The sequence below is a fragment of the Bos grunniens genome, chromosome 7 (genome assembly GCF_055505025.1).
Source record: "Bos grunniens cultivar Pamir isolate PY7600 chromosome 7, Bosgru_T2T1.0, whole genome shotgun sequence".
NCBI lineage: Eukaryota > Metazoa > Chordata > Mammalia > Artiodactyla > Bovidae > Bos > Bos grunniens.
In genome coordinates this window covers 87861930-87888208 of record NC_141171.1, presented here as the reverse complement: position 1 = coordinate 87888208, position 26279 = coordinate 87861930, and the positions used below count along the sequence as shown (strand labels likewise).

The following is a 26279-nucleotide window of genomic DNA, read 5'->3' as shown; positions in this document are numbered from 1 at the left end:
TATTGGTGAGGATGAGGACAGTCTAGATCATTCATACTCTGCTGGTAGAAATGTAAAATATACATTAGTGATAGAAACAAATACATTACCATCTGTAAAATGGATAGCCAGTGGAAATTTGCTGTATGGTGCAGGGAGCTCAGACTGGTGCTCTGTGATAACCTAGAGGGATGAGATGGGGTGGGAAGTTCAAGATGGAGGAGACATGTTTATACCTATGGTTGATTCATGTTGATGTATGGCAGAAACCAATGCAATATTATAAAGCAATTATCTTCCAATTAAAAAATAAAAATTTTAAATATACATTAGTGATATAGTCACTTTGGAAAATAGTTTTAAAATAATAAAAATAGTTTAATAATTGTCTTAAAAACTAAATATGCAAATATTTTCCAGCCTAACAAATGTACTCTTAGGCATTTATCCCAGAGGACTGAAGATATAAATTCACACAAAAACCTGTACATGAATGTTTATAATAACTTTATTTGTAATATCCAAAATTGGAAATGCCCCAGATATCCTTCAGTTGATCTATGACAAGACAAACTGGTACACTCACACCATGGAAGAGTACTCAACAATAAAAGGGAGCAAACTATTCAATCATTAATTAACCTGGAGTAATATCACCAGAGAATTATGCTGAGTGAAAAAAAAAGTCAATGACAAAAGTTCACATATATATGATTTCATTTATGTGACATTCTTGAAATATTGAAATTGTAAGAATAAAGAACAGATTAGTGATTGCTAGGAATTGATGAAGGGGTACAGGGAGGTGGGAAGTAGGTGTGGTTATAAAATGGTAAAAGAGGGCTACTTGTGATAATGGAGATGTTTGTATCTCAACTGTGTCAATGCCAATATTCTGGTCACAATATTGTGCTGCATACTGTACTCAATGTACTGTACTAGTATCATGTATGTTACTAATGGGGGAAACTGGGTGGGTAAAGGGTGTACTGTCCTTTATCGAGCCCATCCTTGCACGAAATGTTCCCTTGGTATCTCTAATTTTCTTGAAGAGATCCCTAGTCTTTCCCATTCTGTTGTTTTCCTCTAGTTCTTTGCATTGATCGCTGAAGAAGGCTTTCTTATCTCTTCTTGTTATTCTTTGGAACTCTGCATTCAGATGCCTATATCTTTCCTTTGCTCCTTTGCTTTTCACTTCTATTCTTTTCACAGCTATTTGTAAGGCCTCCCTAGACAGCCATTTTGCTTTTTTGCATTTCTTTTCCACGGGGATGGTCTTGATCTCTGTCTCCTGTACAATGTCACAAACCTCATTCCATAGTTCATCAGGCACTCTATCTATCAGATCTAGGCCCTTAAATCTTATTTCTCACTTCCACTGTATAATCATAAGGGATTTGATTTAGGTCATACCTGTATGGTCTAGTGGTTTTCCCTACTTTCTTCAATTTAAGTCTGAATTTGGCAATAAGTAGTTCATGATCTGAGCCACAGTCAGCTCCTGGTCTTGTTTTTGCTGACTGTATAGAACTTCTCCATCTTTGGCTGCAAAGAATATAATCTAACAGAAGCAGAAGATATTAAGAAGAGGTGGCAAGAATACACAGAAAAACTGTACAAAAAAGATCTTCATGACCCAGATAATCATGATGGTGTGATCACTGACCTAGAGCCAGACATCCTGGAATGTGAAGTCAAGTGGGCCTTAGAAAGCATCACTATCAACAAAGTAGTGGAGGTGATGGAATTCCAGTTGAGCTATTCCAAATCCTGAAAGATGATGCTGTGAAAGTGTTGCACTCAATATGCCAGCAAATTTGGAAAACTCAGCAGTGGCCACAGGACTGGAAAAGGTCAGCTTTTATTCCAATCCCAAAGAAAGGCAATGCCAAAGAATGCTCAAACTACCGCACAATTGCACTCATCTCACACGCTAGTAAAGTAATGCTCAAAATTCTCCAAGCCAGGCTTCAGCAATATGTGAACCGTGAACTTCCTGATGTTCAAGCTGGATTTAGAAAAGGCAGAGGAACCAGAGATCAAATTGCCAACATCCGCTGGATCATGGAAAAATTTTTGCAAGAGAGTTCCAGAAAAACATCTATTTCTGCTTTATTGACTATGCCAAAGCCTTTGACTGTGTGGATCACAATAAACTGTGGACAATTCTGAAAGAGATGGGAATACCAGACCACCTGATCTGCCTCTTGAGAAATCTGTATGCAGGTCAGGAAGCAACAGTTAGAACTGGACATGGAACAACAGACTGGTTCCAAATAGGAAAAGGGGTACGTCAAGGCTGTGTATTGTCACCCTGTTTATTTAACTTATATGCAGAGTACATTATGAGAAACAATGGACTGGAAGAAACACAAGCTGGAATCAAGACTGCCGGGAGAAATATCAATCACCTCAGATATGCAGATGACACCACCCTTATGGCAGAAAGTGAAGAGGAACTCAAAAGCCTCTTGATGAAAGTGAAAGTGGAGAGTGAAAAAGTTGGCTTAAAGCTCAACATTCAGCAAACAAAGATCATGGCATCCGGTCCCATCACTTCATGGGAAATAGATGGGGAAACAGTGGAAACAATGTCAGACTTTATTTTTCTGGGCTCCAAAATCACTGCAGATGGTGACTGCAGCCATGAAATTAAAAGATGCTTACTCCTTGAAAGGAAAGTTATGACCAACCTAGATAGCATATTCAAAAGCAGAGACATTACTTTGCCAACAAAGGTCCATCTAGTCAAGGCTATGGTTTTTCCAGTGGTCATGTATGGATGTGAGAGTTGGACTGTGAAGAAGGCTGAGCGCCAAAGAATTGATGCTTTTGAAGTGTGGTGTTGGAGAAGACTCTTGAGAGTGCCTTGGACTGCAAGGAGATCCAACCAGTCCATTCTGAAGGAGATCAGCCCTGGGATTTCTTTGGAAGGAATGATGCTAAAGCTGAAACTCCAGTCCTTTGGCCACCTCATGCGAAGAGTTGACTCATTGGAAAAGACTCTGATGCTGGGAGGGATTAGGGGCAGGAGGAGAAGGGGACGACAGAGGATGAGATGGCTGGATGGCATCACTGACTCAATGGACGTGAGTCTGGGTGAACTCCAGGAGTTGGTGATGGACAGGGAGGCCTGGCGTGCTGTGATTCATGGGGTCGCAAAGAGTCGGACATGACTGAGCGACTGAACTGAACTAAACTGAAATGGTGTACTGGATGTCTATATCATTACTTCCAACTGTACGTGAATCTACAATTATGTCATAGCAAAAGGTGTAATTTTAAAATAGAATGTTTTATAAAAAAGATATTTGAACGTTTACCAATAAACCACAAGAGTGACAAATTGGAAAGATTTTTAAATGGGGTGGGGAGGGAGCATAGAAGCTGCAGAAGGAAGACAGCCTTCCAAAAATAAAGAAACACCCATAGGTGATATACCTGCTGACATTAATGTACATGTTAAGTACAGTCATGATAAGCACATGTTAAGTCATAATAAGTACATGTTAAGTAATGTGCATGTTATGTATAGGCGTGCTGCAGTCCATGGGATTGCAAAGAGTCGGACACATCTGAGCAACTGAACTGAACTAAACTAAGTACAGTCACAGGCGAATGAACTGACTCAGGTCCTCCAGTTGTGACCTACAAAAAGATTTTGTTCTGAGAGAAGGAAGGATAGAAAATGAATCTCAAATTGATAAGCACTGTTTCTCTAAGTCATGGTTTACTTACCTCAGTATGAGACCTTTGGAATAAAACCCCCATCTGAACCTTCTAGGATTTAACTTGACTGCAATGCCATCTGATTTGCTTGGAGGTTATTTGTTTTACAGTTCTAAGCATATTAACTGAAAATTGCTGTGAGTTGGGGATCACCTCCTGTTTAGCTGGTGCTGAACAACTGTAAAACAGCAGAAATTTCTGCAGTTATTCAAATAGCTTAATGGACAAATTGATGGCTTTTTCTTCTCTGGCCTTTGCTACCACCTTTCTGCATTTCACATTATTTAATATCCACTTTACCATTAAATTGCTCCAGCCCTAAAGTGATAGTTCTAATCTGATAATAACGACTAATCTTTACTGGGAATTTACTACATTCCAGGCACATGTCAGGCACTATTTAAATACTTTATGTTTATTAAACTCATTTAATCTTCCTAACCATCATCGTATGGGTTAGACTTTGTTATTATCACCATTTTACAGATGAGATAGAGATGAATTAATTTATCCTAGGTGACACTAGCACTACAAATAGTGAAGCCAGGAAACAAACCCAAGTGGTTTTAACTCTGGAGTTCGTACATTTAACCACTGTGCTTTTATTCCCTTCCACGAAGCCATACTATATAGTGAAGTATAGGACAGTCCTCTAAAAGCTGTATGATACAAACATGAGATGTGACAGTTCCTGACTGGTTGTATCTTGCATTTTGGTGTAGCTGAGTGACTGAATTTGGGCTAATGGTATGTGGGCAGAAGTGATACACATCATTTCCAGGACTGACCGTAAAACCTTCCCACCATGATTTTTCCATTTGCTTTCTCCTTCTTTTGACTTAAGGGTAAGGAGTTCGAGGACTCAGAGGAGGGCAAACCTATAAAATCAAAGGAGCCTGAATTCTTACATTGCTGCTGTGAAAAGAACCGCCTAAGCAGAAATATCTATCTTGGACTCTTGCTTGAGTGAGAAATAATTTTTTATTATTTTAAGACACTTAAATTTGTCATTGTTTCTTGTTAGGCAATCTTGAGTAAATATAAGATGCTGAAAGTGAAAAGTGAAGAAGTCTCTCAATCATGTCCAGCTCTTTGTGACCCCATGGACTATACAGTCCATGGAATTCTCCAGGCCAGCATACTGGAGTGGGTAGCCTTCTCCAGGGGATCTTCCCAACCCAGGCATCGAACCCAGGTCTCCTGCATTGCAGGTAGATTCTTTACCAGCTAAGTCACAAGGGAAGCCCAATATAAGATGTTGTTAGTAGTATTACCAACTGAGTTCTCTTCTGTCTTTAGCTCATATTTTTCCCTCTTGTATCAAACCAAACCCTTCACTCAGTTCAGTCATGTCTGACTCTTTGCGACCCCGTGGACTGCAGCACGCCAGGTTCCCTGTCCATCACCAACTCCTGGAGCTAGCTCAAACTCATATCCATTGAGTTGGTGATGCCATTAAACCATCTCATCCTCTGTCATCCCCTTCTCCTCCTGCCTTTAATCTTTCCCAGCAGGGTCTTTTCCAATGAATCAGTTCTTCACATCTGGTGGCCAAAGTATTGGAGTTTCAGCTTCAGCATCATTCCTTCCAATAAGTATTCAGGATTGATTTCCTTTAGGATTGACTGGTTTGATCTCTTTGCAGTCCAAGGGACTCTCAAGAGTCTTCTTTAACACCACAGTTCAAAAGCATCAATTCTTCTGGGCTCAGCCTTCTTTATAGACCAACTCTCACATTCATACATGACTACTGGAAAAACAATAGCTTTGACTAGACGGACCTTTGTCAGCAAAGTAATGTCTCTGCTTTTTAACATGCTGTCTAGGTTGGTCAAAGCTTTTCTTCCAAGGAGCAACCAAACCCTTAATTCCCCCAAATTCTGTTCTCACCCTTCTTGTCTTTAGTCTCCTTTTTCTCAGTCACATGCCCAGTGATTTTGTGCTTCAGTGATTAGTTCCATATGAGTCTCAAGTGTCTCTCTTCTCCCATTCCTCTCCTAGAGGGTGTCTTTTGGTCACTGTCTAGATGTCCTCCTTCTAGCCCTTCACACTTGTGATGCCTCAAACCTAACTTGTCTCCTTCCCTAATTTGGATGCTACCGTAACTGAGCAGGACCCTATGGGGCCATCCCAGAACAAGTTCTCCCCACTGGGTCCTCCATCTGCCTCTTGTCTGTAGAACAACTTTAGCCTTGTAGGCCTTCCCCAAGTTTCAAAAACAGATTTAATCAGAGAAGTAAGAAAATGCAGAAAAAAAGAAAAACAGTCAAGCAAGACAAAATAATAAGAGTTAGACATTAAACAAAGTCAAGGACATTTAGTTACACCTCAAGGGCTATAGATAATATTCTGAGCCATATCTTGCAACTACTGAAACCCCCAGCAGGTAGAGAGAGTTAATTATATGCTGCCCACAAGCACTAGACCCCAGACTAACTGGAACCAGTGGGTCAATGATGGTAATTCCCAATTACCTCACCACAACACTCCTCTACCATCCTGTCTTTAAACACCTTTCTCCGAAAGCCTTTGGGGAGTTTGAGCCCTTTAAGCACTAGCTACCTGGACTCTTTGCTTGATGCCCTGCAATAAACACTGCACTATCCTTCACCACAACCCACTTATCTTGGCTTTACTGTGTGCAGGCAAGCAGACGCAAGTTTGGTTTGGTAAGACTGCCAATCTGGTTTCTGTGCACCCAGACTGGAAACAAAATCTTAAATTTATCTTTGACTTTCTCTGTCCTCTAGCTCTCTCCTCACAATTCAATCAATTGTCCTAACAGTGTCCCTCTGTAGTTCCTCTCTTTCCTGGACTTTCTATTCCAGGTCTGCTGTCGCTACTCTTTCCTGGATTGCATAACCTCTCCTGAACTTTGTAATAGCCTTCTAAACTGGAATTTGGATTCAAATCTGCTTCACTCCAGCCTCTTTATTTCCCTCATAATCAAAACTTTTAATCAAATCATGGTGAAGTCACCAATGGTTATTAACTGCAGTGATAATTTTAAATGTCACAATTTAATATTCAAGGTCATTAAGACAATAATAAAAATAATTCTTAGCTTTATATCATTCTTATATACCCCAGTATACACCTTATGCTTTAGCTAAGCAGTATAACTTGAATTTAATCAGCCCAGGGTTTTTCCAACTACATGTCAGAATTTTGCTATTTCTACCCACACTTCTTGGTTTATGGAATAGTGCCCTTTCGTCAAAGTCTATCTCAAATACCACATTATTCATGAAGCCTTTTTAAGAATAATTTCTTATTCTGAAAAAGATAAATGGGCAAAATAATGTAATGAAGCCCCATGGACCCATTAGATAGCTCCATAATTGTCAATTCATGCCTAGTCTTTTTTCACCTAAACCCTTTATCCAACCTCTTATCAGGTCCCAAGCTGAACAAAATCATTCCATCCTCTTTGTATCTGTCTTGCAGCACTAACATTGCATGTGAGCACATAATAACTATTGGTATACCTTTTATACTCTCTCCTAGATTTAAAGTCCCTTGAAGGTAAAGTCTGCATGTTGCTACCCTTTCACACCACCACAACACAGTACCCTGAGTCTGAAAGGAGAAACAATAAAAATTTGAATTTGAATTGAAATACCTAATGCTTTTTAAAGGAAATTATTTTCCCCATAGTTAATAACTGTATCTTTTGACAAAATTATCTCCAGACAAAGCCAACATGAGTACCAATCCTATTTTTAAATTTTCTGAGAAGGAGATCCTTGTGCTTCTTTAGTAATCCAATGCCCTGTTTGGATTATCTCAATAATCACTCAATTCTATGCTGAGCCTCAGCTCAGGGTGACATTGGATAAATCATGTGGAATTAGCATAGTGAATATATTCTCTTCGCCTATTTCCTTATTAGCAAATTGCATCTTCCCATTCCAGCTCACAAGAGAATTATGAGATTAAACAGGGTAGTCACCTATTGATTATACAAGTTATGAACCATTCAGAATTTCTTTTTGCCCTTCTTAGATCTGTCATCCAATCTTGTGTTTTTATTATTCACTATCTCTCCCCTCAAAGGATGATGCAAAGGGAGAAAGGGCATATTAAGCTTAAATTATTTAGCAGTGGGGTCAGTAAAAAATTTGGTAGGGTGGAAAATTACAGCCATTAACTAAAATGAAGGTCATCTGCCCTTCATTAACATGAATGATATAAGAATCATCTGTGAAGCATTTTGAATTCCTTAGAGAAGTCTTTATGTTTGTTTTTTGCCTCTGAGTGTATGTGTATTTTTATCATGGACAACCTTAATTTCTTCAATTTTGATATTTCATTGATTCAAAAATTTCTTCATACCTTAAAAGTACATGTAGAATTGAAACATGGACTTCACAAAATCATTCACTATGTTTCCATAATTTCTAATGTTGAGAATGAAATTGTGGGTTGTATTTAGTTTCTATTATGCTTATGCACACTGTGAAGTAAAACACTAAATCTGTCATTAAATCAAAACTTGTATTATAGAAAAAATTGTGCAAAAAACTTCCTGAACAGTTATATTATGCTAAGTTGATGTGAGGGAACAAGTTACGTAGGTAACAAGGAGCCTAGGGAATTATCCAGCACTGTCCTTTCAGGATGTTTCTGTAGTTTTCTGCTTATTTTATGTGCAGTTACTCTGATAAAATTATGCCCTATTGGGTGAGGGAGAGTGTCTGATCAGGCCACCCAAGATGGTTGCTCTCAAGCCCTCTCCATACATCCTCTGTTCCATCAGTGCTTGCTTCACCTATACCCTACTCCCATGCTGACCTTCCCAGCTGGTGATTGTTCTCATCTTTAGATCAGAACATCTCCACCCTGAGAGCTTATCAAAGGGATAGAGAGAGTTGTTTCCTTCCGCTGGTTTCCCTTTGAACCAATGAGCCAACCTGACATCATATGCCCCTAAACTGGTAACCTCCTGCTCCCACTGGGGAGTAAGGGTGTTGCTCCAGGACCTTGTTTCAGATGTGTAAGATCTCCTCCCATCCATTAAACCGCTGATGGCTCTGTTGCTGAGTCCAGGCTTTTCCTTTTGTCTGGAATGGGCAAGTACTGGGCTTGAATGTCTGTTTTGAGTGCAGCCCAACAGGGAGTTAGAATAATTATGCATTTCAGTGGTATTGGTTAATTTGGAGATTGGCAACAATCTAAGGGCACATCTTTATGAAGGCCAGAGTGCTTTATCTTTGATGAGGAAATATAGAGGATGTGGAGAAGTCATTTAGTCTTCTTTACTTGTGTTGGGCAATGCCCTAAAATTGTTCAGGGAAGCTTGGGGGCCACACTGAGACCTGTTGGGTGGCCCATCCCCATCCCCATGTCAACCAAAGCAGTTCTTTTATTGGTCTCCATGAAATGTTGTGTATGGTTGCTTCTTTTTTATTTTTAAATATAAGTGCTCACTACTAAAATTTTCTAAAAACTACTTACTAGGTTTACCCACCACTCCCACTCACTTCTAAGTAAGATTTCACTTGAACTTAAAGGCTCTCTCTGATCTATCAATTAAAATCCTATTTTGAAGTTCAATTATGGATTATATGATTATTCATATCGATTACTGGTTCATGCCTGAGTTAGATACTGTCTCCCCAAATCTGCATTCCAAACACTTTCATTTATCAGTTCTTCACACTAGGTAAATTATTGATTTCCTTTCCTTAGAATTTTTTTTTTTTAATATAACCCAACCCATCCTTTCCTCTTAATCTTCAGTTGTTCTTCACTCTTGACCAATTATGGGCAATCTCTGTATTCTGACATTTAAAGTCCTCCATCACATGGCCCTTGAGCTATCTACCATTGCACACCACGATACACTTTGTAATACAATGAGTTAAAGGGCCATGGCGAGGTCTCATATATACTGGGTTGAATCAACTCTCGTAGCAATAATATCAGGCAACTGTATCTCAGCTGTTGTCTCTGTTATGCTTCCCATTATTAGCCCCAAGTAACTAATCTTTTTAAAAAAACTGTAATTGAGGGAGAGAAAAATGTTTTATTTTTCTTCTCCTTCCAAAAAACAATGCTTCTTAAGTTTATTATGGTAAATGAACGTGCCTGTTTCCTAGTTCTGTATTTCTTCTGTCTTTCAAGAAATAGCCTATCTCCTCCCCATTTAAAATTATTTTTCAGAATACATAGAATATATTTAACATTAAATCTGATGTATAGTTATAAGGTTAATAATTGCTTAATAAAACAACCAGTGTGTTTACTTTCTGAAATCACATAAGAAAATTAAGATATAATTTTTTTTATGCTTGTAAATTTAGTACTTCTGAAAGATGCCAAATGAAGGTTTGAAATCTTTCATTTATGACCTAGATAAATAAAATAAAGGAATAAAACACAGAACTCTATCACAGTTATCTAAGCTATTAAGTATTTATGCTGCTAAGTTTTATTTTAGGAATAAGTTAGAGGAGGCATTTTTCACATTTACAACCCAGGAGATTTTAAATCAAAAGTTTAAAAAGCATGCGGTACTTTTAACTTTATATCAACTACAATCATGCAAACATTTAGACTTCCTTGTTTTCTTTTTACTCCTATTCCTAAAATACTTCTAATGGTCTTAGTGACCAATCTTCTAGACATAGCTTGCAGTTTGTGTTTGCTTTCATTCAGCAATCATTAGAGCATTCAAATACATTAAATAGAAATATGATAAATGACAGATTTTGATAATACAATTTACCTTCAATATATGTGATGGTTGCCTAGTGACTATATTTATGCATAGTATATCTGTATTTATATGTATTATATATAAATACAAATATATGCTTAACATATGCATAATCTATTTTAGAAGCTATAGTATAGAATGAGAGAATGTTATGTATCTTCTATTATAGTATCAGATCAGATCAGTTGCTCAGTTGTGTCCGACTCTTTGCAACCCCATGAGTCGCAGCATGCCAGGCCTCCCTGTCCATCACCAACTCCCGGAGTTCACCCAGACTCACGTCCATCAAGTCAGTGATGCCATCCAGCCATCTCATCCTCTGTCGTCCCCTTCTCCTCTTGACCCCAATCCCTCCCAGCATCAGAGTCTTTTCCAATGAGTCAACTCTTTGCATGAGGTGGCCAAAGGACTGGAGTTTCAGCTTTAGCATCATTCCTTCCAAAGAAATCCCAGGGCTGATCTCCTTCAGAATGGACTGGTTGGATCTCCTTGCAGTCCAAGGGACTCTCAAGAGTCTTCTCCAACACCACAGTTCAAAAGCATCATTCTTCGGCGCTCAGCCTTCTTCACAGTCCAACTCTCACATCCATACATGACCACTGGAAAAACCATAGCCTTGACTAGACGGACCTTTGTTGGCAAAGTAACGTCTCTGCTTTTGAATACGCTATCTAGGTTAGTCATAACTTTCCTTCCAAGGAGTAACATCTTTTAATTTCATGGCTGCAAACACCATCTGCAGTGATTTTGGAGCCCAGAAAAATAAAGTCTGACACTGTTTCCACTGTTTTCCCACCTATTTCCATGAAGTGATGGGACCAGATGCCATGATCTTCGTTTTCTGAATGTTGAGCTTTAAGCCAACTTTTTCACTCTCCACTTTCACTTTCATCAAGAGGCTTTTGAGTTCCTCTTCACTTTCTGCCATAAGGGTGGTGTCATCTGCATATCTGAGGTGATTGATATTTCTCCCGGCAGTCTTGATTCCAGCTTGTGTTTCTTCCAGTCCATTGTTTCTCATGATGTACTCTGCATATAAGTTAAATAAACAGGGTGACAATACACAGCCTTGACGTACCCCTTTTCCTGTTTGGAACCAGTCTGTTATTCCATGTCCAGTTCTAACTGTTGCTTCCTGACCTGCATACAGATTTCTCAAGAGGCAGATCAGGTGGTCTGGTATTCCCATCTCTTTCAGAATTGTCCACAGTTTATTGTGATCCACACAGTCAAAGGCTTTGGCATAGTCAATAAAGCAGAAATAGATGTTTTTCTGGAACTCTCTTGCTTTTTCCATGATCCAGCGGATGTTGGCAATTTGATCTCTGGTTCCTCTGCCTTTTCTAAATCCAGCTTGAACATCAGGAAGTTCACGGTTCACATATTGCTGAAGCCTGGCTTGGAGAATTTTGAGCATTACTTTACTAGCGTGTGAGATGAGTGCAATTGTGCGGTAGTTTGAGCATTCTTTGGCATTGCCTTTCTTTGGGATTGGAATGAAAACTGACCTTTTCCAGTCCTGTGGCCACTGCTGAGTTTTCCAAATTTGCTGGCATATTGAGTGCAACACTTTCACAGCATCATCTTTCAGGATTTGGAATAGCTCAACTGGAATTCCATCACCTCCACTAACTTTATTTGTAGTGATGCTTTCCAAGGCCCACTTGACTTCACATTCCAGGATGTCTGGCTCTGGGGTCAGTGATCACACCATTGTGATTATCTGGGTCGTGAAGATCTTTTTTGTACAGTTCTTCTGTGTATTCTTGCCACCTCTTCTTAATATCTTCTGCTTCTGTTAGGTCCATACCATTTCTGTCCTTTATCGAGCCCATCTTTGCATGAAATATTCCTTTGGTATCTCTGATTTTCTTAAAGAGATCTCTAGTCTTTCCCAGTCTTTTGTTTTCCTCTATTTCTTTGCATTGATCGCTGAAGAAGGCTTTCTTATCCCTTCTTGCTATTCTTTGGAACTCTACATTCAGATGCTTATATCTTTCCTTTTCTCCTTTGCTTTTTGCTTCTCTTCTTTTCACAGCTATTTGTAAGGCCTCCCCAGACAGCCATTTTGCTTTTTTTGCATTTCTTTTCCATGGGGATGGTCTTGATCCCTGTCTCCTGTACAATGTCACAAACCTCATTCCATAGTTCATAAGACACTCTATCTATCAGATCTAGGCCCTTAAATCTATTTCTCACTTCCACTGTATAATCATAAGGGATTTGATTTAGGTTATACCTGAATGGTCTAGTGGTTTTCCCTATTTTCTTCAATTTCAGTCTGAATTTGGTAATAAGGAGTTCATGGTCTGAGCCACAGTCAGCTCCTGGTCTTGTTTTTGCTGACTGTATGACTTCTCCATCTTTGGCTGCAAAGAATATAATCAATCTGATTTCGGTGTTGACCATCTGGTGATGTCCACGTATAGAGTCTTCTCTTGTGTTGTTGGAAGAGGGTGTTTGTTATGACCAGTGCATTTTTTGGCAAAACTCTATTAATCTTTGCCCTGCTTCATTCCGTATTCCAAGGCCAAATTTGCCTGTTACTCCAGGTGTTTCTTGACTTCCTACTTTTGCATTCCAGTCCCCTGTAATGAAAAGGACATCTTTTTTGGGTGTTAGTTCTAAAACATCTTGTAGGTCTTCATAGAACCGTTCAGCTTCTTCAGTGTTATTGGTTGGGGCATAGACTTGGATTACTGTGATATTGAATGGTTTGCCTTGGACACAAACAGAGATCATTCTGTCATTTTTGAGATTCCATCCAAGTACTGCATTTTGGACTCTTTTGTTGACCATGATGGCTACTCCATTTCTTCTGAGGGATTCCTCCCCACAGTTGTATATATAATGGTCATCTGAGTTAAATTCACCCATTCCAGTCCATTTCAAGTTTTTCTTTTTCCTTGAATGATTCTTTTCAGTTGATTGTATGAATCAGCTCCTAATCACAGGTGAAAACTGGCATTGCTGGTGAATGGGTGAAGTGGGAGAAGGGAGGGAGGTTGCAGAGGTTCTGGAAGCACAGAGAATGGTTAGGAATCTCAGTGATTGGGTCCACTTGTTTCTTTAAAACTATAATCCAATCCAGTTGTTCTAGGCTTTGTATTTACAATGATTGGAGGTTAGTAAATGCCGTCATTTGTTTAACATAGTAACTTGTGTTTCCCATGTTCATGTCCTCCTCTGAATGTATCATCATAACAAGAAATAAATAATTATTTATTTATAATAAATAAATATTGCTATTGCTGCTTTCTCTGGAGTACATACCTAAAGTTGCCCTTGTTGGAAGCAGTCGATTACAAATCATCTACCACTTGGAATCCCTGTCTCTTAGAAACCTTTGCTTATTTACTCCCTTCTGTTTGTATCTTGTCTGTGGCTTGTTTCTGCCAGTGAGTGAGGAGCCCACAGGGGCCCCTTATTGTGCTTCAGCTTCAGCTTTCCTGAATGTTCATATTTTTGAATCTTTAGTCTCAGTCAAATCTTGCCAAACATAATCACAAATCTGGTGAAAATCAGTTCTTAAATGCTGTGTTATTTGTCATAAAATGAACATGATTTGTTTACATTACATCATTTTATTTACCTTACATTATTTATTCCTTAGTATAACCCTATCAAGAAGGTATTCCTATTATTCCCATTTTACATATGAAGAAACTGAACCTTAGAGAGGTTGTTGATAAAGTGAAGTCACTTGCTGACTTTATCACTTGCTGATAAAGTGAAGTCACTCAGTCGTGTCCAACTCTTTTCAACCTCATGGACTGTATCCTACCAGGCTTCTCTGTCCATGGGATTTTCCAGGCAAGGGTACTGGAATGAGTTGCCATTTCCTTCTCCAGGGGATCTTTCCAGCCCAGGGACTGAACTCAGGTCTACCCGAATTGTGGGGAGATGCTTTACGGTTTGAGCCACTAGGGAAGCCAGTTTGCTGAAGGCCACACAAATAAGAGAAGCTTAGGAGTCACACCTGCTCTATCAGTCTTCAGTTGTCCAGGCTTTTAAGCAATGCATGATATTTATCCAGCCCTGGAGGTACTGAAAATCTAATTAAGACAGAAAAGAAAAATGAGAGAACGTGGAACAAAAAGTAAACAATTATACCCCATTGCATAAAACTGTCACGTGGTAATAACTAGCTTTTCTAGTTCATGGTTTGGATTATTAATTTAAAAAATTATATATCCTGAGGAAAATCTACAGTTTTAAGTGAATAAAAATAACTGTAACTTCTAAATGTGGGTTTCCTCTGTAAATGAATAGCTGAAAGTTACCTAAATGTCAATTAATTAATAATTAATTTTAATAGCTTTCACAAGTTTGTTCTCTTATATCCACCAATCCTTATTCTCTGTCTTCTCAAGGAATTCCTTTCTCCTCCTGGCCTCACCACTTTAGGTACCATCTGGCACTCAGACTTTAGCCCTGGATTCTTTTGTTCTTCAGAGACCCCATCCATTCAGTTCTAATTACTATGCAGATCATCTGCTGCCGGACTCATTGTGACAGTCTTAAGAGAGAACAAGAGCTGAAGTTACTACCCCTTCTTTGGTTGTTTTTCTTTTCTTTTTTCTTCCTTCTCATTCTTTTTATCTTAAGCTGAGCCCTGGTAAACTCTATCTCATAAACCTTTGAAAGAATCCACCTGCCAATGCAGGAGACATGGGTTTGATCCCTGTGTGGGGACGATCCCCTGGAGTAGGAAGGGGCAACCCACTCCAGTATTCTTGCCTGGAAAATTCCATGGCCAGAGGAGTCTGGTAGGCTACGGTTCATGGGGCTGCAAAGAGGCAGACATGGCTGAGCGACTGAGCACACACACACACATTCTACACCCTAGAGAAGGGTTATCTGGAGAGAAAGTCTAGGCTCAATACAAGAGCCCATACCCTTATGTCTTTGGTTATCATCTGGCAACTGCATAGCCACTTTCCTAACTTCCTTTCCTTACTTGACTTGGAACGTCTTTTCCTTGACCGTTTATTTGTAGGTTCTCACTTCAGACTGCTGTTAGGCCATAATATTCTCTGTGATCTGTTTTTCCCCAGTCTCTCAGTTTAGTTTTCCTGTGCACTCCTGTACTGTTTGCCTAGTTACCTTTAAAGTCAATTGAAAAAGAACCATGTCCCACTTCTGTTCAAATGCTGCATTGGGTTTCAGATGGTTGAACATGGATTCTAGCTAATGAGACTCTCCAGGGGAATCACGGCTTTAAAGAAAAGTGCTTCTTAATTTTGGTATTAGTTTCATAGTTTTGCATTGGGTTAACCACTGGAGGAAAATGAGATATTTTGAACCAATGATCCCGTTTTTACAAGAGAATTTATTTTAACATTTTCTAGGTAGGGAAAATTACTTAAATAAAGTCAAGAATTGAAGACTATACACTGAGCATCCTATTTCTCTTCTACTTTAAGGCAACTATCCCAATTGCTGGATTCATCTTGATATCACATCTGTAGAATAAGTACTGCACACACGGAACATGAAATTGTGCATATGCTTAAAATGGGCTTTTATACCTCAAATTGTAAAATTTGCAGCAAAAATAATGATAAAGAAAACAGTGACAGGCATTAGTATCAAGCTTTGCTATTTTAAATGTGAATCTACTTTAAATTACTATTCTAAGGAAGACCAATTAAAGTAAGATACAATCAAAAGTGAAAAGATAGTGGCACCCCTCCTTAAATTGGAAAAAAAAAATTCCCTTGGTCCAACTAGGAAGTGCTGACTTGGAAAAATTGGTAGTTTGACACTGTGAAAGAAATAAAATTGTCATGAACAAAGGTGAAAAGGGATTGTATTTGTCAAGAAGAGGCTCCTACTGGATGAACTGTCTGAGGGCTGTGGCATGTCACATCTTGTCTTGGAGAGTTAATGACTGGTAATGTTGAAGGAATAGGTCTTTTGTCAGATCATTACAGCAGCCCTAGTTACAACTGCCTCAAGATGTAATGACTGGTTCAGATAAGGGGCCAAAATGCTTCATGTGAAACATGACTCAATCCAATCACCTTCTCCCGATTAGGAGAGGGAATCCATGGCAGTTTTACCTAGAAAGCACAGAGGGTAGGCCCTCGGGCAAGAACACAGAAGCTGCTTTTGGTGCTCAGGAAATGAGGGCTGAAGTTTGCTTGGCCTCTAATTCTGTGCATGTAGTAGACCATATACTGCTCAGCCTTGCTCTGTTATGGCTGTTCTCTTCTTTCTTAAGCATTCTGAAAGAGTGAGCCGAAAAAATTAAACTGGTAAATTGAATGAGACTGGATGAAAGGTGTTATTGCTCCTGCATTAAATGAAACATTTTATTGCTGTTTAGAATAAACAAGCAATCCCCACACAGTTTAGGGGACAAGATCCCCACATAGTTTAGGTAACTCAAGAATATCAGGAAGACACAAGGAAATTATGCCTTTCCAAGATTACCAGAAGTTAAATTTAATGCCTCAGTATATTGAAGGAGCATTGATTTTTTTCACCCACACTGCATACCAGATATTTATGAGTATCTAGAACTCATTTACTAATGTTAACCTAGGGAGGACACAGAAAGCTCTAATTGGGGGGAAAAAACACAAGAGACATCATTATGAAAAAAAAATGTACTTTTAAACTACACCTTAAGAGTTAATTTAAAAAATATTTTCTTCCAGTTTAAAAAATAAAAACACTTTTAAATGAGGCAGTACCTAGTGCACTACTCAGCTCATGGTAGGTGCTCAGCAGATGTTAGTGTTCTTTCATTCTTTTTAGTCAAAGGTAAATGGTATCTTCATTTCAATTACAAAGCAGTTCAGTTATAGAGATTTGGAAAACTCTAAAAAAGTTCAGAAAACAAATCATCTTATAATTCTACTATCCAAAAGTAAACACTTAAAATCTTGGTTATTCATTTTCTTATTAATATTCTTAATACTTCACAGATACAAAATACACCTAGCAAGCTTTTCTTTATGATTCCAACAATAACAGATTTCAGAGCCAGCAGTGATCCGTTAATATACCTCTACTAGTTCATTATCGCAGAAAGCCATTGCTACAAACTGGTGGGCGTCACTGAAACATCTAGATTCATCAGAAACTGTAAAAGTTAGGGCCACTGTGACACTGGTGTTATGAGCTTTAAAAATTAAATTCCATCTCTGGCAAAGGGAGAATAGCTCCTATTAAACAACTGTTCCACAGGTAACAAAGATAAAATATGGACAAAATATCAAAACAACTATCTCAAGATATGGGAATATGACCAAAAGTAATAAAAAATGGGAAGGAATTGGAAAAATTAATTGATAAAGTTAATGACACTAAGTGAACTTCCCATTTTTATGGGTTTTTTTTTTGCCATCTAGTTCCATGATGGATGACTAAAAACTAGATAAAAACTTGCAGTCTTATAGGCCTAAAGAACTAATGTTCAATTAGCCTAAAGTCTATGGATAAATAGACCAAGATGAACAAAAAGCTAATGGGCAAACAGAAAGCAAATAGTAAAGTGCTAAGAATAAATGCAGAATAATAATTCATTAAATATAAATTTATTAAAACTCTAGCTAAAAGGTAGAAAATTTCAGAATGGATAATAAAAAAAGCAAGACCCAACTATATGTTCTGTTAAAAAAAAATTGTTTTAAATACATGGCTAGGTTGAAAGTAAAAAGATGGAACATTATATAAACCATAGAAACAATCAAAGAAGTCTGAAATATCTATGTTAATATCACATGAAACAGACTTCAAGACAAAGGAAATTAACAAAGATAGGGATAATTCATAATAATAAAAATATCATTAATTAGGAAGCCATAATAGATATTTAAAGCACATGAAGTAAAGGTTGAGAATTAAATGAAGAAATAGACAAATAGATAATCATGGAATATTTAAAATCCCTCTCCCAACAATTTACAGAACAGCCAGAAAAAAATCAGTGAAGATGTAGATCTGAACACCACCAGTTTCCTTGACCTGACGTTTACAGAATACCCAACAACTGCTGGAATACCCATTCTTTTCATGCACACAAGGTATACGGAAATAGATCATATGCTGAGCTGTAAAACAAATCTTAATAAATTTTAAAAGACTGAAGTCTTGAAAAGTATCTTCTCTGATCACAATCAACGATAATAAGCTATATCTACAAAAATGCAAATATTTGAAATTCACATTACGCATTTTATTAGTCCAGTGGGTTAAAAAAGGAAACCACAATAGAAATTAGAAAATATTTCAAGTCTTTCCTGGGTGGTCCAGTGAATCTGCCTATCAATACAGGGGACGTGAGTTCAGTCTCTGGTCTGGGAAGATTCCACATGCCACGGGCAGCTAAGCCTCATGCTCTGGAGCACATGTGCTGCAGCTTCTTGAACCAGCACTCTCCCGAAAGCCTGTGCTTTGCGGTAAGAGAAGCCACCACAGTGAGAATCCCAGGCACCACAACTAGAGATCAGCCCCCGCTTGCCACAACTAGAGAAAACCTGGACACAGCAAAGACGACCAAGGCCGCCAAAAATAATTAAATAAAAAACAAACTGTTTCAAGCTGAATGATAATGAATATACAACATATCAAAGTGTATGAGATGCAGCTAAAAGAGTGCTTTAAGAAAAAGTTACAGTTCTAAATGCATATGTTTGAAAAGAAATTATAAAAACAGTAACTAAGTTTCCATTTTAAAAAGTTAGACAAAGAAAAGCAAAGTAAACTCAGAATAAGTGGGAAAGAGAAATAATAAAAATAAGACTAGGAAACAATGAAATAGGAAACAACAGAAAAAATTAACAAAGCCCCAAACACAGCTCTTTGGAAAGCTTAACAAAAGTGATAAATTCCTAGCTAGACTGACAAAAACAAAGAGAAAGAGAGAGAACAGAAGTTATCAGTGTGAAGAATAAAAAAGGTGTACAAGCTGGGTTTTGAAGAGGCAGAGGAACCAGAGTCAAATTGCCAATATTCACTGGATCATGGAGAAAGCAAGGGAGTTCAAGAAAAACTGCTTCATTGACTATCCTAAAACCTTTGATTGTGTGGATCACAACAAACTGGAAAATTCTTCCAGAAATGGGAGTACCAGATCACCTTACCTGTTTCCTGAGAAATCTGTATGCAGGTCAAGAAGGAACAGTTAAAACCACACATGTGGTTCAAAATGTGGCTGACTAGTTCAAAATTGTGAAAAGAGTACAACAAGGCTGTATATTGACACCCTGCTTATTTAACTCCTATGCAGAGTACATCATGTGAAATGCCAGGCTGGATATATCACAAGCTGGAATCAAGATTGCTGGGAGAAACATCAACAACCTCAGATATGCAGATGATACCACTCTAATGACAGAAAGTTAAGAGGAACTAAAGAGCCTTTTGATGAGGGTGAAAGATGAGAGAGAAAAAGCTGGCTTGAAACTCAACATTTGAAAAATTAAGATCATGGCATCTGGTCTCATCACTTCATGGCAAATAGATGGAGGAAATAGTGGGAGCAGTGACAGATTTTATTAACTTGGGCTCTAAAATCACTGCAGACAGGACTACAGACATGAAATTAAAAGACGCTTGCTCCTGGAAAGAAAAGCTCTGACAAACCTAGACAGCGTATTGTGTGTGTGTTAGTGGCTCAGTGGTGTCCAACTCTTTACAGCCCCATAGAGTGTAGTCTGCAAGACTCCTCTGTCCTTGTAATTCTCCAGGCAAGAATACTTGAATGGGTTGCCATTCCCTTCTCTGGGGGATCTTCCCGACCCAGGGACTGAACTCTGATCTCCTGCATGGTAGGCAGATTCTTTACCATTTGAGCTACCAGGGAAGGGACAGTGCATTAAAAAGCAGAAACATCACTTTGCCAACAAAGGTCTGTATAGTCAAAACTATGGTTTTTCCAGTAGTCATGTATGGATATGAGATGTCGACCATAAAGAAGGCTGAGCGCCGAAGAACTGATGCTTTTGAATTTTGGTACTGGAGAAGCCTCTTGAGAGTTCCTTGGACTGCAAGGAGATCAAATAAGTCAATCCTGAAGGAAATCAACCCTGAATATTCATTGGAGGGACTGATGCTGAAGCTTAAGCTCCAATACTTTGGCTACCTGCTGCAAAGAGCTGACTCATTGGAAAAGACCCTCATGTTGGGAAAGATTGAAGGCAAAAGGAGAAGGGAGCGGCAGAGGATAAGAAGGTTAGACAGCATCATTGACTCAATGGATATGAATTTGAGTAAACTCAGGGAGATAGTGGAAGACAGAAAAGACTGGCATGCTACAGTCCATGGGGTTGCAAAGAGTTAGACTTGGCAACTAAACAACAACATTCAGTGTAGATCTTAAAGAATTAAATGGATAATAAGGAAATATTATGAGTATCTTTATACCAATAAATTCATCAATTTATATGACAGACAAATTCTTTAAAAAATATAACTTATTCTACTGACAAAAAATGAAACAGAAAATCTGAATAACTCTTTACCTGAAGAAATTGAATTTTTGTAATAAAAAACCTCCTAGCAGAGAAAGCTCTAGGCACAGATGATTTAATTGGTGAATCCTATCAAACATTTAAAGAAACAGTCCTTGTCAGATGCAAACTCTTTTAGGAAATGTAGCAGGAGGGAACACTTCCTAAAAAATAAAATAAATGGTAGCCATTTTTGAAGTAGGTCAATGTAATTCTAAACTGAGAAAGCATTAAACATTCAAGCCTAAAATAAAGAAAACATCTATCTTGGTCTATTTGAGCTGCTACAATAAAATATCACAGATGGGAAACTTGTAAACAACACGAATTTATTTCTCACACTTCTGGGGGCTGGGAAATCCAAGATCAAGGTGCCAGGATGGTCACGTTCTGGTGAAGGCCTTTTTTAGCCTATAGCTGATGTCTCTGTGCATTCTCACAGAAGAGGGTAAGCAGACCTGTGGGGTCTTTTTTATGAAAAGATTAATCCTTTTCATGAGGATTCCACCCTCATAACCTAAGCGACCTCCCCAAAGCCCCATCTCCTGATGCCATAATCTCTCAAGTCTAGAATTTCAAACATTCAAACCATAGCAGGATCTTTTTCAATTTACAGGTAGAGAGCAGGAAAAGGTATAAGGAGCATTAGCTGCATGGCTTAATGTTTAATGCTCTCTCTCCATCCATGTTGTTGTAAATGGCAAGATTTCATTTTTTATATGGCTGACTAATATTCCATCATATAAATGTACCACATTTTCTTCATCCATTCATCTAGTGATGGGCACTTAGGTTCCTACAATATCTTGGCTGTTGTAAATAATGCTGCAAAGAACATTGGGGTGCATGTGTATTTTCTAACTAATGTTTTTTGTTTTTTTGTTTTTGTCTGTTTTCAAAAAAATACCTATAATTGGAATTGCTAGATTGTATAAATCCCATGGACAGAGGAGCCTGGTGGGCTACAGTCCATTGGGTTGCAAAGAGTCAGACACAAATGAGCATGTTGAGCACGATGGTAGTTCTATTTTTAATTTTTTGAGGAATCTCCATAATATATTCTATAGTGGTTTTACCAATATACATTCCACATGTGAGGGTTTCCTTTTACCCACATCCTTGTCAACATTTATATTTGATGTCTTTTTGATGACAGTCATTCTCACAAGTATGATGTGATAATTCATTGTTGTTTTGATTTGCAGTTCCCTGATAATTAGGATGTTGAGCATCTTTTCATGTGTCTGTAGTGCCAGGCACTGGAGCGGTGCCTGTGCAGCACTAGAGCGACTTTGAGGAGATACCCCATGTCCAAGAGCAAAGGATAAGCCCCAGCAAGATGGTAGGAAGGGCAAAATCAAGTTTAGAATCAAACCCCTTACATGCCAGAGATGCTATAACCCTAATCCTAACCAAACCTTGTGTGCACCAGGACCCAGAGACTGCACAGAGACTAAGACAGAGCTGTGTTTTAGTGTCTCCTGTGGTGGTACGGGTCAGCAGTGGACTGCTCCAGGGGTAGGGGCTCTGGGTGAAGCAGACCTGGGTATGGCATAAGCCCTCTTGGAGGAGGTCATCATTAACCCCACCACAGAGCTGCCAGAACTTACACAGGACTAGAGAAACAGACTCTTGGAGGGCACAAACAAAATCTTGTGTGCACCAGGACCCAGAAGAAAGGAGCAGTGACCCCACAAGAGATTGACCCAGACTTGCCTGTGAGTGTCCAGGAGTCTCTGGTGGAAGCATGGGTTGGTGGTGGCCTGCTGCAGGATTGGGGGCATTGAGTACAGCAGTGCATGCGTGGGCCCTTTTGAAGGAGGTTGCCATTATTTTCATTACCTCCAACATAGTTTGGCCTCAAGTCAAATAAGAGGGAGGGAACACAGCCCTGCCCATCAACAGAAAATTGGATTAAAGATTTACTGAGCATGGCCCCGCCCATCAGAACAAGACCCAATTTCCCTCTCAGTCAGTCTCTCCCATCAGGAAGCTTCCATAAGTCTCTTATCCTTCTCCATCCAGAAGGCAGACAGACTGAAAACCACAATCACAGAAAACTAACCAAACTGATCACATGGACCACAGCCTTGTCTAACTCAATGAAATAGGTTTCATAGGCTCATAGGCCAATGAACCTATGCTGTGTAGGGCCACCCAAGATGGATGGGTCATGATGGAGAGTTCTGACAAAACGTGGACCACAGAAGGGAATGGCAAACCACTTCATTATTCTTGCCTTGAGAACCCCATGAACTGTATGAAAAGGCAAAAAGGTATGACACTGAAAGATGAACTCCCCAGGGCAGTAGGTGCCCAATATGCTACTGGAGATCAGTGGAGAAATAACTCCAGAAAGAATGAAGAGACGGAGCCAAAACAAAAACAACACCCAGTTGTGGATGTGACTCGTGATGGAAGTAAAGTCCTATGCTGTAAGAGCAATACTGCATAGGAACCTGGAATGTTAGGTCCATGAATCAAGGCAAATTGGAAGTGGTCTAACAGGAGATGGCAAGAGTGAACATCGACATTTTAGAAATTAGTGAACTAAAATGGACTGGAATGGACGGATTTAATTCAGATGACATTTATATCTACTGCTGTGGGCAAGAATCCCTTAGAAGAAATGGAGTAGCCATCAGAGTCAACAGAAGAGTCCAAAATGCAGTACTTGGATGCAATCTCAAAAACGACAGAATGATCTCTGTTCATTTCCAAGGCAAACCATTCAATATCATAGTAATCCAAGTCTATGCCTTGACCAGTAATGCTGAAGAAGTTGAAGTGGAATGATTCTATAAAGATCTACAAGACCTTCTAGAACTAACACCCAAAAAAGATGTCCTTTTCATAATAGGGGACTGGAATGCAAAACTAGGAAGTCAAGAGATACCTGAAGTAACAGGCAAATTTGGTTTTGGAGTACAAAATGAAGCAGGGCAAAGGCTAATAGAGTTTTGCCAAGAGACTGCACTGGTCATAGCGAACACCCTCTTCCAACAACACAAGAGAAGACTCTACATATGGACATCACCAGATGGTCAATACCGAAATCAGATTGATCATATTCTTTGCAGCCAAAGATGGAGAAGCTCTATACAGCCAACAAAGGTCCGTCTAGTCAAGGCTATGGTTTTTCCAGTAGTCATGTATGGATGTAAGAGTTGGACTATAAAGAAAGCTGACCGCCAAAGAATTGATGCTTTTGAACTATGGTGTTGAAAAAGACTTTTGAGAGTCCCTTGGACTACAAGGAGATCCAACCAGTCCTAAAGGAAATTAGTCCTGAATAGTCATTGGAAGGACTGATGTTGAAGCTGAAACTCCAATACTTTGGCCACCTGATGTGAAGAACAGACTCATTTGAAAACACCGGGTCGCTGGGAAAGATTGAAGGTGGGAGGAAAAAAGGACAACAGAGGATGAGATGGTTGGATGGCATCACCAACTCAGTGGACATGAATTTGAGTAAGCTCTGGGAGTTTCTAATAGACAAGGAAGCCTGGCATGCTGCAGTCCATGGGGTCGCAAAGAGTATGACACAACTGAGTGACTGAACTGAACTGAACTATAGTCCACCTGCATGTTTTCTTTGGAAAAAATGTCTACTCAGGTCCTTTGCCCATTTTTGAATTGGGTTGTTTGGATTTTGATGTTGAGCCACATGAGCTCTTTGTACATTTTGGGTATTAACTCCTTATCAGACATATTGCTTGCAAACATCTTCTCCCATTCAATAGGCTGCCTTTTTGTTTTGATAGTTTCTTTCTCTGTGTAAAAGCCTTTTAGTTTGATGTAGTTCCATTTGTCTATATTTGCTTATATTTCTCTTGAGAAAGAAATATTCCGAAACGTGATGTCAAAGAGCACTCTGCTGATGTTTTCTTCTAGAATTTTTATGGTTTCAAGTCTTACATTTAAGCCTTTAATCCAGTTGAGTTTATTTTTGTATATGGTGTGAGAAACTGGTCTTGTCTGATTCTTCTGCATGCAGCTGTCCAGTTTTCCCAACACCATTTATTAAAGAGCTGTCTTTTCCTGTTGTATATTTGTGCCTCCTTTGTCATAGATTAACTGACTATAAAAGCATGGGTTTTTTTTTCTAGGCTCTCTAATTTATTCAGTTGATCTCTGTGTTTGTTTTTATGCTAGTACTATACTGCTTTGGTTACTGTAGCCTTCCAGTATAGCTTGAAATTAGGAAGGATGATATCTGTAACTTTCTTCTCCTTTCTCAAGATTGTTTGGCTATTCAGGTCTTTTGTGTGTTTCCATACAAATTTTAGAATTACTTGTTCTAGTTCTGTGAAACACACCTTTGGTATTTTGATAGAGATTGTATTGAGTCTGTAGATTGCTGGGGAGTATGTTCATTTTAACAATATTAATTCTTCCACTCTATGATACATATTTCCATTTGTTTGTGTCATTTTCAGTTTCTTTCATCAATGTCTTGCAGTTTCCAAGTACATGTCTTTTACATCCTTGGTTAGATTTAGCCTCGGTATTTTGTTCTTTTTGATGCAGTTGTAAATTGGATTGTTTTCTTAATCTCTCTTTCTAATTCATCGTTATTGTATAGACATGCAACAGGTTTTTTGTATATGAATTTCATATCCTGCAACTTTACTGAATTCATTTATCAGTTCTAATAGTTTTTTGGTGTTGTCTTTAGGATTTTCCACATATAACATCTTGTCATCTTCAAGCAATGACCGTTTTACTTCCTCTTCTATTTGGATTCCTTTCGTTTCATGTCTGATTGCTGTGACTAGGACTTCCAATATTATACTGGATAATATGATGAGAATGGATATGCTTGTCTTCTTCCTGATCTTAAAGGAAATACTTTCAGCTTTTCACTGTTGAGTATGATGTTAGTTGTAGGTTTATCACATATTAATATAAACTTTATCATGTTGAAGTATGCTCCCTCTGTATGCACTTTGTTGAAAATTTTTATCATATATCGATGTTGGACTTCATCAAAAGTTTTTCTGCATCTATTGAGATGATCATATGATTTATATGCCTATCCTTTTTTAAAAAAAGTCTTTAAAATGTAAATTAGTTGAAAATATTGAAATATATTTATTTGCTAAAATAATCATTTGATCACTTCTTGTTTCTTCTCTGAATTCCTCTCTGCTATACTTCTTAAAACAGATGGTATTGCATATCTATGGATATTTTGGGAACTGGACTGAGAAAATAATTTAATTTAAATTTATGGGAATATATTAGGGTGGGTCATGGTCAATTTGTGAATAGTTAACTTTTCTCCGTAGTGCCTTCAATGTAGAAAAGGTCTAAGGGACCCTGCTTCCAACTGTGCTGACTCACCTGGTGAAGCTACAGAACTGAGGCATGGATTGTAATGTAAG

At 38.5% G+C, this 26279-nt stretch overlaps 1 long non-coding RNA gene across 3 annotated transcripts in view; it reads left to right on the top strand.

Annotated features, from left to right (window-relative positions):
- LOC147369936 (uncharacterized) overlaps positions 1–26279 on the top strand; it is a 79093-nt gene that overhangs the window by 41651 nt on the left and 11163 nt on the right. For 2 of the 3 annotated variants that reach the window (XR_015168119.1, XR_015168120.1), the window contains exon 3: positions 26184–26274. This is a non-coding gene — a long non-coding RNA (uncharacterized LOC147369936). Of the gene's footprint in view, positions 1–1507; positions 2092–26183; positions 26275–26279 lie in introns of those variants that run through there. The other variant, XR_015168121.1, reaches the window with a different exon arrangement.